This window comes from Lutra lutra, chromosome 6, assembly GCF_902655055.1.
Source record: "Lutra lutra chromosome 6, mLutLut1.2, whole genome shotgun sequence".
In the NCBI taxonomy this organism is placed as follows: Eukaryota; Metazoa; Chordata; class Mammalia; order Carnivora; family Mustelidae; genus Lutra; species Lutra lutra.
The window spans coordinates 88,719,221-88,732,071 of record NC_062283.1 but is presented as its reverse complement, the minus strand read 5'-3'; the positions used below and the strand labels follow the sequence as shown (position 1 = coordinate 88,732,071).

Here is a 12,851-nt window from a genome sequence, read left to right as displayed (position 1 = left end):
ATGGGCCAAATCTGGAGATGACATTTCCTTCTCTAAGTTCGAGACCCCAAGTCAGAGGGTGATTTACACGTCAGTAGCCGCGTGGTGGTCAATGTTCCAGGCTGTCAGCTCAGCCCCGCCCTGCTCTTCTCGAACAAGCACCATCCGAGCCCCAGCTACATGGGGCTTTGAAAGGTTAGTCAAAGACCACATTGTGTTCCTTGAGCTGCAGGAGTGGCTGCACTAATTTGGATTGTGACTTGGCTTGTCTTCCCCCCACTCTTCCTGAGGTCTGAACTGGGTTTGTGTCAATCAGTGGTGTCACATCATTCATGCACTGAAGGATGGTGGCCCTGCCAATCCTTGAAGTCGTTTTTTAGGATCATCTTAGTAAGACATCTGGGAGAATGCTATATAGTTCTGCTTACTCCATACCACTAACAGTTACCCTTGTATGTTTTTGCAGACTTCTGGAAGGCGTGTGTCGTATCTGGTGCATTTAATTTGAATACTAATAGGTGGAAGGAACATTCGATTTGGAGCCAGAAGGCCTGGCTTGGCCACTTCTTTGGTGCCTCAGTTTACTCACCTACAAAATCACCATATTATATATCTCATTGTAAAAATGAGGCATGTGAGATAATTTTGTAAACCAGAGATAAATATTGTATCAAGTAAGAGGGAACCACATCTGAACCACAGATCAAATCCAATGTAATCAACAATTCATGTTAGAGGATGTAGGTCACAATCAGACATCTTAAATTTGAACATTATCTGAAAAAACCAGAACTATCAAGGATCATCAGAATCAGGGATTATTATATAGTAACGTTGGCTTTAGCAGCAAACGTTCATTAGGTTTCCACTAAGTATGAAAGGTTACCGGTTAGAAATGATAACTGTAATTGTCAAATAAAACTCTAACAGGAATATTTTTTGAGCTAATGAAGTACATGAGCAAGTAAACAAAACATGGCTTTCTTTCTTTCTTTCTTTCTTTTTTTAAAATTTCATTTATTTACTGGACAGAGAGAGGGAGAGCACAAGCAGGGGGAGCAGCAGGCAGAGGGAGAATCAGGCTCTCTCAGGAACAGGGAGTCCAAGGCGGGGCTCCACGAGGGGATGGATCCCAGGATGCTGGGATCGTGATCTGAGTCAAAGGCAGATGCTTAACCACTGAGCCACCCAGGTGTCCCTATGGCTTTCTTTTTTATGGGGAATGGCTGAAACAAGTCATCACTGAGATACAGCTCCCCCTGGCAAAAGCACTCTCTCTCCGCTTTTCTCCTTTATGTGGGCATTTTCCCCCATTCTCTTGGCTTTAGAAGATGACAGGAGGCCACATGAATCCGTAAAATCTCAGTTCTTATTCTCCTTTCTTTTCCTCTTGAGTATTGATTACTTTGTGGAGGAGCATCTTTCTTTCTTCTGATTCTTGCTTTACTAATTTTTCTCTCTAAAATGTTCTGCTTTCATGAAATTTCCCCGACTCTGGTCTCTGTCACATCAAGAGAAATTTCCCAACATCTCCGATCTTATTAGGAAAGCATATAAAGGAGGATTCCTTCTTATTGTCTCAGACTTTCCTTCTGAACTTTTAAAGGCAATTTGGAATATTTTGCTTTTTAAAGGAGTGTTGGGTTAAAAGAAGAAAGTAGATCTTTTTTAACATGTGGCAGGATGGAGATATAAGGGAGAAAAATAAGAGTGTTCTTTCCTTCAATAAATCAAAATGCCACTAGCAGGAGTGTTTTTGCGAATTACAGAAGTATTTTTAATTCCTTAGAAGAAAGACTTATGGGGTGGGGGATGTTACAGCCCAAGATAATTAGTCTGTGACACAAACTGCGTTCACATTCGTGACGACATGTGTTAGCTGGGATTGATAAGGACAAACTGATGAGCTCAAACATAGGGAAGAGAGTCTAGAAATACTCATTGTGTCTTCATGACTTCACCTGGCATGTTATCCTATGAAAAGCCTCAAGTATCCTAGCTTTTCCCACCCTTCATAAATTCAGTGTGAGAATGTACCCGGTAACCTTCAATCCAGGTTTGCTTTATGCTGTGTGCCCAGGGGTCTTAGTCACCAACTCTGCTGGGTCTCATCTTGGTGGACTCAAAGGGCCGAAGCTCCTGCTGCCTATGTAAGAACTACTCAAGAGCTGTATGGTTATTCAGAGTCTCATTACCTTGGGGCCCTCAGTGTCTCCTAAAGATTAATAAGCAATCAGCCAATCTATCTTCTCACAATGTGGACAGAGCTTTCCGTTTTTTTTAGAAAATAACATTTGAATAAGATTTAAATTTAAATTAATTTAATTTAAATAAGAATAATGGTACTTACCCCTTTTTGGTCAGAGATGAAAAGAACCAGACTCTTGCCAGGAAGATGGAGAGTGCGATGACTTTCAGCTCTCTGCAGCTGAGGAAAGGAGATTGTGATTTCCCCACACTAGCTAGACAATTCTCAACTAACTGGATGATCATAGTCTTGTTAGAAGGGAGTGTGTTCATGAAAAAGTGCTCCATATCACTCGGCATCAGGGAAATACAAATCAAAACCACCATGAGATATCACCTCACACCAGTCAGAATGGCTAAAATTAACAAGTCAGGAAATGACAGATGCTGGCGAGGATGCGGAGAAAGGGGAACCCTCCTACACTATTGGTGGGAATGCAAGCTGGTGCAACCACTCTGGAAAACAGCATGGAGGTTCCTCAAAATGTTGAAAATAGAACTACCCTATGACCCAGCAATTGCACTGCTGGGTATTTACCCTAAAGATACAAACGTAGTGATCCAAAGGGGCACGTGCACCCGAATGTTTACAGCAGCAATGTCTACAATAGCCAAACTATGGAAAGAACCTAGATGTCCATCTACAGACGAATGGATAAAGAAGATGTGGTATATATACACAATGGAATACTTTGCAGCCATCTAAAGAAATGAAATCTTGCCATTTGCGACGACGTGGATGGAACTAGAGGGTATCACGCTTAGCGAAATAAGTCAATCGGAGAAAGACAACTATCATATGATCTCCCTGATATGAGGGAGAGGAGATGCAATATGGGGGGTTAAGGGGGTAGGAGAAGAGTAAATGAAACAAGATGGGATTGGGAGGGAGACAAACCATAAGTGACTCTTAATCTCACAAAACAAACTGAGGGTTGATGGGGGGAGGGGGTTGGGAGAGGGGGGTGGGGTTATGGATATTGGGGAGGGTATGTGCTATGGTGAGTGCTGTGAAGTGTGTAAACCTGGCGATTCGCAGACCTGTACCCCTGGGGATAAAAATATATGTTTATAAAAAATAAAAAAAATATATAAAAAAAAAAGAAGGGAGTGTGTTTGTCCTCTTTCTACTTTAAGCCAATAATTACACAGTACTGTTGCCATATACATCAATCACAGTTATTCATAGTATAAGTGACCAACCGTAAGAGAAACTAATTTGAAAATCAATTGTATATTTGTATATTTGTGGCTTAAGTCCCATGAAAACTGGAAATATATGCATGGGACATAGTATATGCAAATGAAAATATATGCATTGAGACATAGTAGTGTCCCAAGCCAAAACAGTGCCAGCCTCAAAGAAAACTGGACTGGAGGTAGAGCTGATGAAAATCTGAAAACTGGCCTAAGAAATGTAATGTTAACAAATGCCATTGTTGAACAAAAAACTGTGTAGTTAATGGTCCGGACTTTTTTGTTTCTAATTTTCAGAACAACTCAGCAAGAAGTACCATGGTCTCATTTTTTTCAGATAATAAAACTAAGTCCTGAAAGGTGGAGAAACTGACCCAGGTCACTTAGTTTTTAATTTCTCTCTGACCCATGTTCTTTCCACTATGATAGCTCTACTACTGGTCTCAACTATTTCCTCTTTGTTGGGCTTTCAAAATTAAACGATGTTGGAGAATCAGAAGGTAATTCCACAGTTTGTCAAAGTAAGCAGTAGAAGGCATTTTAAAGTGAAGAAAATATTAGGTTAAATTGGAAAACATGAATGAAGCAGATGCAAATTTTATAAAAACTTGAATTCAAGACAAAAAGCAAAGAAACAGGTTCTTAAATTATTTTCAAGATTCTTCTTTTGAGGTGAAGGAGACGGAAATTTTAGTCATTCAACAAATTGCTATTTTTCTTCTTCTCCCAAAATTTACAAATAACCATCTTAACAAAATCTAAATATTCATTAATTTTAGCATTTCTAATACATTTAAGGAGAGTTTCATACACTGTGTTTGATTTTATGTGGTTCCTGAAATTCGGAGCATTATTATTTTTTGGTTTTATTCATAAACAGATAAAGTATGTCTATTGAAAATATATAAACTGCCTCCTTTTAAGGGGAAATTATTGCTTTTTGCTTATTAAAGAGCACCTAAAATTTTAATGGACTACAAATTAATTCAAAGCTGATCTATAAAAACATGAAATTTCATGGAATATTTTCTTTACTTCAAACAAAACCCACTTCCATGCAAACCTCCATGGAGAATGAGTTCCTGATCTGTTTTTCTGAAGCTGAAAACACTCTGTGTATAAGGCCATTACCTGGGGCTCTTTCTGGATGTGGTGCACAGGCCACGCATCCATATTGGAACTGCCAATTCTTTGGATGACCCTGCCCACTTCACTACTATTGGGCTACAACTCTTAATCAAAGTCACTTCAAAGACCCCAAACAGATTGATTCACATGTGAATGCAACCCAAACTGTCTTCCAAAGGAGGAGGGATTCTAGTCTTATGTTCCTTTGAACCTACTGTTGCTCATTTATTAGTATTTACTTTGCATGGCCTATGGCTGAACCATGGAAATTGGAAAACAAACTCCTATTCAGCAAGTCATGTCAAAGGTGACTGCAGAGCCAGAGAGTTGACTGTGGGACAGACATTCTTTCTGATCTGGAGGCCTCTTCTGCGGCACTGCTGTCTCCACAGTTACATACCTGTCCATGGAAGCCTTTCGTTTATCTTGTCTATGTGGGAAGTCCTAGACGATGCCATCAATCTGAGAGATGAGAGAGATGCCCATGTGACACTCCAACAATGGTTGAGGGGGGGAGGGGAAGAAGAGAAAGAAAAAAAAAATTAGGCGATCCTGAACAAAGTTCTTTTGAACTCTACGATGGTCATAGAGAAGATCCCATAGGCACTTCTGTTCAGAAACATACTTTGTACTCTGCCAAACACACAGTGAGGCAAGCATTCCCACTTGAGAACAGAAAATGGGTATTGTCCACAGACTCAGGGAAGAGAGAGGAAATAATCATATTCCTGAATTTTCTTCTGGGGGAAAATCAGATTCCCTTAGAATAACGCAGCTGCAGCACGCATCACTGCTTACCGGTCCTTGATGACAACCCTATTTCCTGTTACTTCTTCTTCTGGCTGTGTCAGTAGAGGGGTATCCAGTGTGTTGTGTTTGAATGACTTGGGTGTTCTGTGGCCCCCAAATGAATGTTGCTGGTATTTTTACTAGTCTGGATTACACATTAAAAAATGTTAAAATTGCATTTTTGAGACATATTCAAATACATTTTAGAGTTCTTTTGATGTGAGAAATTCACCAATCCAGATTGAATGATATGGCTTTTTTTTTTTAACCTGAAAAAGTACTTTGCATATACATTTTTTTACTCTATAAGGTTGCATGTATCAATCATGAGATTGCACGTGAAAATGCCTGGGAAGCTCTAACATGCTTTGCAACCTCCGGGCCATCATCATCAGTGCCACCAACTTCAGCCCTAACAGGATCCTTTGGAACCATCGCTGAATGCTGTGTCTATGATGGAAGCCAAGTCCTATTCATGTCGCTTGAATTGAGATGAAGATGAAGCTTTTCTTATGGGAAGGTCCTTGATGAAGAGCTTTGCTGCCAAGCTTACAGTCCTCCAGCCAGCTGACCCTTAGGGCAAGGTGCAAAGTCCATCTGTTTGCACAGACTTTTATTCCATGGGGGTTAATTTGAGCAGAAGTTTCTCAGACATGATATGGAAGAGATGTGTGTGTGAATAGTAGTGTTTATTTAGTACCTTTTTTTCCGATTTGACATTATATTTTATAAATATAATTTATAAAATTTATAAATGCCTACAAAAGTAGACCCACGTATTCATTTAAAGCATCACAGGGCGTTATTTACAAGTCTGTTCAGTGAAATCAATTCTGTTCAGTGAAAGGATACAATTTTAAATATAGGCTGAAAATAAAAATTTGATTTCATTGTGACAGGAATAATGCACTGTGTTTTAAACAATTGTTTAAATCATCATTCAGACCTCAATATAGCTGAAATAAGACCAGATGAAGAGGTAAAAATAGCAAAGTATCCATTAAGAGGCCCTACGGAGAGTCCAGCATTAACTACAGTGATCTCATGTGTCTTCTGTAGACTATCTACAACCTTAGAGTACAAACACCCTTGGAGTTTTGCTATTGCAGAAGTCATTGAAGTCATCTGCGAGGTTATTTCCATGAACACCATGTCCTTCCACGTCTATTCCAAACTTCCTACTAAGACCACAAAATGCTTCACACCACGATCTCATTCGCCTGGGTTACATCACTCCAGAGTGGCGTGTGGATGTATGTATTCCCTAGAATGTCCTCATTAGGCCAAGAGTGAGAGATGCTAGATTTAAAGTATTCCCTTGTTATCATAACTTTAGCTAAACATTTAAGCAGTCGTGACTATATACATTTTAACAGAATTTGTGGGAAAATCTAACCAAGAACCCAACTTCCTGTCAGCCTAAATGTTAACTCCCCAGATCACATGTGCTCATCAACATGTACATATGTGTGTGGGGGGTGGGCTCTGGAGGAGCAGGGTATGTATGTGATAAAGTGGCTATCAGTATGTGGAACCGGGAGAAACAACATATTGGGTCTAAATAATATCAGAGGTCTTGAAATAGCTCTGTTCAACCTCAGGCTTGGCTTTCAATGTGCATTTCTCCTCTTTACGGAAAATCAGAGCACTGAGCTACCAGTGCACCTGCTGGAGACAGCTTGTTTAGGTGTCAGTAAAGGAAATATTTGCTAGGGCTCTTGCTTGTGCCCAAGGCTATGGGGCCTGAGGGGTGTAGAGACTCAGGGGGAGGGAGACAGCAGCAGCATGGGTATGAGCCGGGTATGAGCAACCCCCCAGCCCTCCTCTTCCCTGTCATCATTGCCAGAGTTGCTGGGACCCTTTAGTCTGCATGTGTTAGTTGTAAGCTGGCTGCCCACTGTTGGTCCTCCAGCTCACTTGCCCTCCTTCCTTTCTCTGCCACTGGCAGCCAGCATCTGCAATAGGAGACCAGATAACTCCCACTCGCACCTTACCCACAAGCCCCAGGGCTCTAGCCTGAAGGTCAGGGGGACCTGAAGCTGGGGGTCGCCTCGCTCCTGCAGGGCAAGGAAGATGCCTGAGGAATGGACCTACCCAATGAGAAGAGAGATGCAGGAAATTTTACCTGGATTGTTTTTAGGCCCATATTCTTCTGCTATGGAAAAGCAAGCTTACCTATACTACAGAAACATGGATTAACCCCTATAATATGCAAAAGACAAAATATTGAAGCAAACTTTGTTAAGTCAACCTTTCAACAATTATTTAGCTATTTATTTAGTATTGGGTATTGAGATAATCCAGTTGAAAATAGAATACATCATTTTCCCATAATTAAAGAATTTATTGGTGGAGAAAAATTTACTGTCCATGGAAATGCAGGGATCTCCAGGAGTGCTGCCTCTGTTATTACATACAGTATGGAAACATCTGGAATGAAGAGATACATCTGCTGATGTTCCAGAAAGATTTTGTATTAATCCTAATGCTGGATTTGTCCATCAACTTCAAGAATACGAAGCCATCTACCTGGCAAAATTAACGAAACAGATGATGTCATCACTCCAGATAGAAAGGTCATTATCTGTTCATTCTCGACCCACGGGCAGTTTGCAAAGAAAACACGAAGAAGAAGATGATTTTGGAAACATTCAAGTGGGGACGGCACACAATGACTGACTCAGGAGCAACACTATAGAGGATGTGAATTTCTACCTGGGAAGGAAGAAAATACTAGAGACAATAATAATGTAAAATGGTAAAAACAAAACAAAACAAGAAAGAAAATATGGGCATGTCCACTGGGCCAGTGTTACTCCAAGCCCTTGGCATGTCTTGCTTCATTTAAATCTCCCAAGGACCTTGTGGGATGGATGCTACTGTTTTCTCCACCTTACAGATGAGGGAATTAAGGCAAAGGAGCTGAAGCAACTCGTTGGGGAGTTCCGTAACTAGCAAGTGGGGGTTGGAATGACTCCCAAGCCTGCATTATTAATCCTTGGGCCCTGCTGCTTCCTCAGTGTAACTTGCACCCACAGGCAACCAGTAGACTGGGTGGAACCCAATACCCAAGTCCTTAAGCTGATACTGAATTAGTGGAGACCATTTTTCAAAGGAACAGCTTGGGACATGACTAGACGCCAACTGGTGGCTGACCACATGTGAAAAACCAAGGAAACATCTGTCCAAAATAAGCCAGTTTGGATGCACAAAGATCATTGGTTGTTTGCACAATAGTCATTTGTACACAAATGGAGGCTTATTTGAACTTCAAAAATTCTGTCCTCTAGTAGAACAGGTTGACTGTTTTCTTTGCAATCAGGCTCACGACATGAATTTGTCTCTGAAATCTCCACTGCCCAGGGGTCAGGTCTCTCCATGGGAACTGTGGGGAGCTCTGGACTGGGGGTTGGCCCAGTAGTGAGGTCCCAGTGTATCGGCCTCTCAGTCTGAGTTCTAAGTTCCGAGTATCTCAGTTTGAGTTCTGAGCGTGGCTGCCTTCCCCTGGTGATATGCTCATCTCTAAGTGAATCAGACTGGAGCCTCGAATTTCTCTCCCTCAAATCCTCATGACATTGTGTGTGACAGAATGCAAGTCTACCCCTGCCAGCAACAGGTGCAGCGTGGGGAAGAGCACCATGCCACAGATAACAGGCATGCATATGTCTGGTGGATTTAATTAGACACAGGGCCCATTAACAATTTCTGCAGATGTTCACATCAAAGCAGCTGAGCTAATTTCCTCACACTCTTCAGTTTGGCCTATTTTCCCCTTTCCCAGGTGTATCTACTCTCACCTTAATCTTATGATGCCTACATGCAAGCAAACTTCCTTCTGCTCCTGGAATCCAGATTCTATTCACTGTGTGTTGTTGAAGAGATACAATTGCTGGTTGATGTTTAGTCTTTGCTCTGAAACATATATTATTCATGGTTAAGGGCCCTTCGTGGAGGCTGAGGGAAGAGTGACTGTGTCTAGCTAGGAGCTGCATACAGTCTCTGACACAGAGAACCTGCTCGCTGGGTGTCTGAGGCCCACTGGCCCACCCAATCTAATAATTAAAAAGGACTGATATTGGTCGCATTTAACTCTCCTGCAGAAGGAAGTATTTTGTGAAGTTAAGCACTCGTGGTCTCGGGAAGCTAATGCATTTTCTAAAGAATGCAATTTATTCCCAGAGGGGATTTTAGGGTATGTCTTCATAGCTACATATGCTGGATTTTAAAACAAGCATATTGTAACATAGTGGAGAGAAGACTTGAACCAGGAAGGAGGGGATTGGGGTGCTCATCGCAGTTCCATTCCTAACTACCTGGGTAAACTTGGCAAATCACTTTACTCCTCTCAGCCTTACTTTATTCATTTATAAGACTATAAGGCAGGAGGTTTAATTTTTAAGATTTCTTCTAATTCAAAAGTCCTGTATTAAAAAAAAAACAACAACAGTTTAACAACATTGTTTCTCTCTGCCCTACAAACATGACTCGTGGCTACACAATATTATCTTACAGATAGGCACTGAGCTCTACATATAACCCTGCTTTAAAGGCTCTCAACAACTCTGGTGGGCAGATACAGTTATTATTCCCATTTTAGAAAAGTCACTCCCATAGGCAGATTTCATGATACCTCTGAAATAATGAAGTCTTTAACAGAGCAGTATAGACACAAACACAGAGACATCTAAAATACAGTAGTTGTTCCTTTGCTGTCCTTTCTTTCTGTCACCTCAAGTCTCAACTACCTCTGTGAAGTGGATACATCTGATGTCTCCAAAACAGAGACCCAGTGCTGAGTCACTCTTTAGATGATCTCCAGGTCTAAAATATACGTCCCTGCCCACCTAATCTCCAGGTGGCTCTATAGGGATTGATGTTTAGGAAGGTAAGGAAAAGCTTCTGTGAGGAAGGAACATTCATAGACCATCTAGAAATAAGACTGTAGCTACATAGAAAATATCAGACATAGGCATTTTGGAAAGTCTTAGGACCTGCCTCTGATGATTGGTATGAGGCTGGGGAGGATAAGGAAAGACGTGACAAAAATGCAAACCGACAAGATAACTTACAAGATCACAAGGTAACTTACTTAAGACTTTGTGTTATGAAGTCTCTGGGTTAAATATCATGTAGATATATATTTTAGTTTATTCTTTCACTGTGCTTGCTTGTTTATATGCTAGATTCTCATTTTCATGTTATTACTATATTCAAGATCATAAAACATTTCCTAAGGAGGTTTAGAGTTTTGGGTTAGAGTTTTGGACAGCTCAAACAGAAGGTAACGCCTAGACCCATCTTCTGCCCATAAATTACCTGGGATCATGCATAACAACCAGACTTCACATTTCAAGCTGAGAGCTGGAACCAGGGGATGGAGTTGACAGATGTAGCAAATTGACAGGACAAATGTGTTCTTATTCTGCATAAATAAATATGCACATTGTACTAAGTCTAGTAAATGGATTCCCAAAGTCCCATGACAATCGTCAGAATTAAAGGAGTAAAAGTATGTTAGGTGAGCCAATATAGGTAAATGAGCATTATTAATTCAGTAGTATTTATGTAGTTCAAGAGATCTTGAATTAATAATGCAATGACATTTTATTAAAATAATGCTGCACCCTTAAAATCCCTGCCATATGCAAAACATAGTTGGATAAGAGATTTATGGGGAAATCTCATCTTCCTTTCATTTACAGTACCATTGCTGATGACAGGAGGGAGTAACAGAATAGAGATTTATAGCAACATCTATTACTCTGACCATCTGATTTTTCTGAGGTATTTGCAATGTTTATTTTTTTATTTTTTAATTGATATATAACTGATATATATTGTTAGTTATAGGTATACAACATAATGATTTTGCATATGTATATATTTTGAAATGATTACCAGGATAAGTTTAATTAACATCCATCACCTCAATAGTTACAACTTTTAAGATTTCTTCTCTTAGCAACTTCCAGATATATATTACAGTATTGTTAGTTAGAGTCACCATGTAATACATTATACCGCCAGGACTTACTTATAACTAGAAGTTTAGTATCTTTTGACTACCTTCACTCATTTCACCCACCCAGCATACCCCCTCACCTGTCTCAGATAACCACCAATCTTCATACCTGAGTTTGGTTATTTTTCTTCTTTAGAGTCCACATATAAATGAAATATATGGTATATTTCTTTCTCTGATTTATTTCACTTAACGTGATGCCCTCAAGTTTCATCTGTGTTGTCACATAAAGAAGGATAACCTTCTTTATGGCTGAATAATATTCCATTGTATTTATACACCACATTTTTCTCTATCCTTTCATCCACTGATGGACACTTATGTTGTTTCCATATATTGGCTTGTGTAAATTAAACTGCTATGAACACAGAGGTACAGATATCTTTTCAAGACAGTGATTTTGTTTCTATTTGATTTTTTGAATAGTGCATCTGAATGGTCTTTTCCATGTTTTCTAAACTGGACATTATAATTCGCTTTAGTAGAGAGATGCTTTTCATCTGGGAAGTGTTCCTTTGAAGGTAGGATTGGTGCATAGGTTCCCATAGGCCTTCCAGTGAATAAGAAAGCAAAGCCCCCTGCCACCTTCAAAGGAAAGCAAACCCCACTGTTACTTTTTTTTTTTTTTAGATTTTATTTATTTATTTATTTATTTTGAGAGGGAGAGAGAACAAGCAAGAGCACAAGAGCAGGGGGAGGGAGAAGCAGACTCCCTGCCAACCAAGGAGTCCTATGTGGGACTCGATCCCAGGACCCTGGGATCATGACCTGATCGGAAGGCAGAAGCTTAACTGACTAAGCCACCCAGACACCCCAGTATTTTTAATAAAAAAGAACATACTCCATTTTTCACTTTACATATATAAGCCTTGAAAGGGCAGAGTTATTTACACACCACTTATTAGGGCGATTACTATCACTTTAGTAACTCTATATATTAGCGTACTCTGAAAAGAACATTTGAAACATAATAAGCTATTAAAAATGTCCAATTATATGTCCCCAAGTACAGTGTTTTATTATCTATCTTTAAAGATTAACATGTTCTGCACAAGCAAATTGTACAATAATGTAAACTTCACTACTTACTCAAAAAGCTGTTTTCTTTCCCATTCGTTGTGGAAATTTGCTTTCTACCTTTGAAAGTAGAGGATCTTGAACATAGTGATCTCGTTTAAACTTGTCCTGGTAACTTGGAGTTTTCCCTTGAAATAGTGTATTTTTTAATGCGGGATACTAATTTGGTCCCGAATTTCCCCTTCTCTAGAGTGGTTGGTTGGCCCATCACCACCCACATTACCATCTTTAGCATTCAGGTTCCCCTCGTCAGTGGTACTTAGAACCAGGAAAGTGCACCCAAACTACGAGACAATAAACTTCTGGTGAGTTCCTAAGGATCTCAAGAGTATAGCTCTAGGGCAGGGAACTGTGAGAGAAACTTTGGGGACTAGTGGAGTCCTTTCTTTACTTTGGTACCATTCCTGAGCCC

The 12,851-nt window shown here is 40.1% G+C and overlaps 1 pseudogene; it reads left to right on the top strand.

Annotated features, from left to right (window-relative positions):
- Positions 1-3,905: 3,905 nt before the first annotated feature.
- Positions 3,906-8,019, top strand: LOC125101632 (serine/threonine/tyrosine-interacting protein-like; annotated as a pseudogene).
- The last annotated feature ends 4,832 nt before the right edge of the window (positions 8,020-12,851 follow it).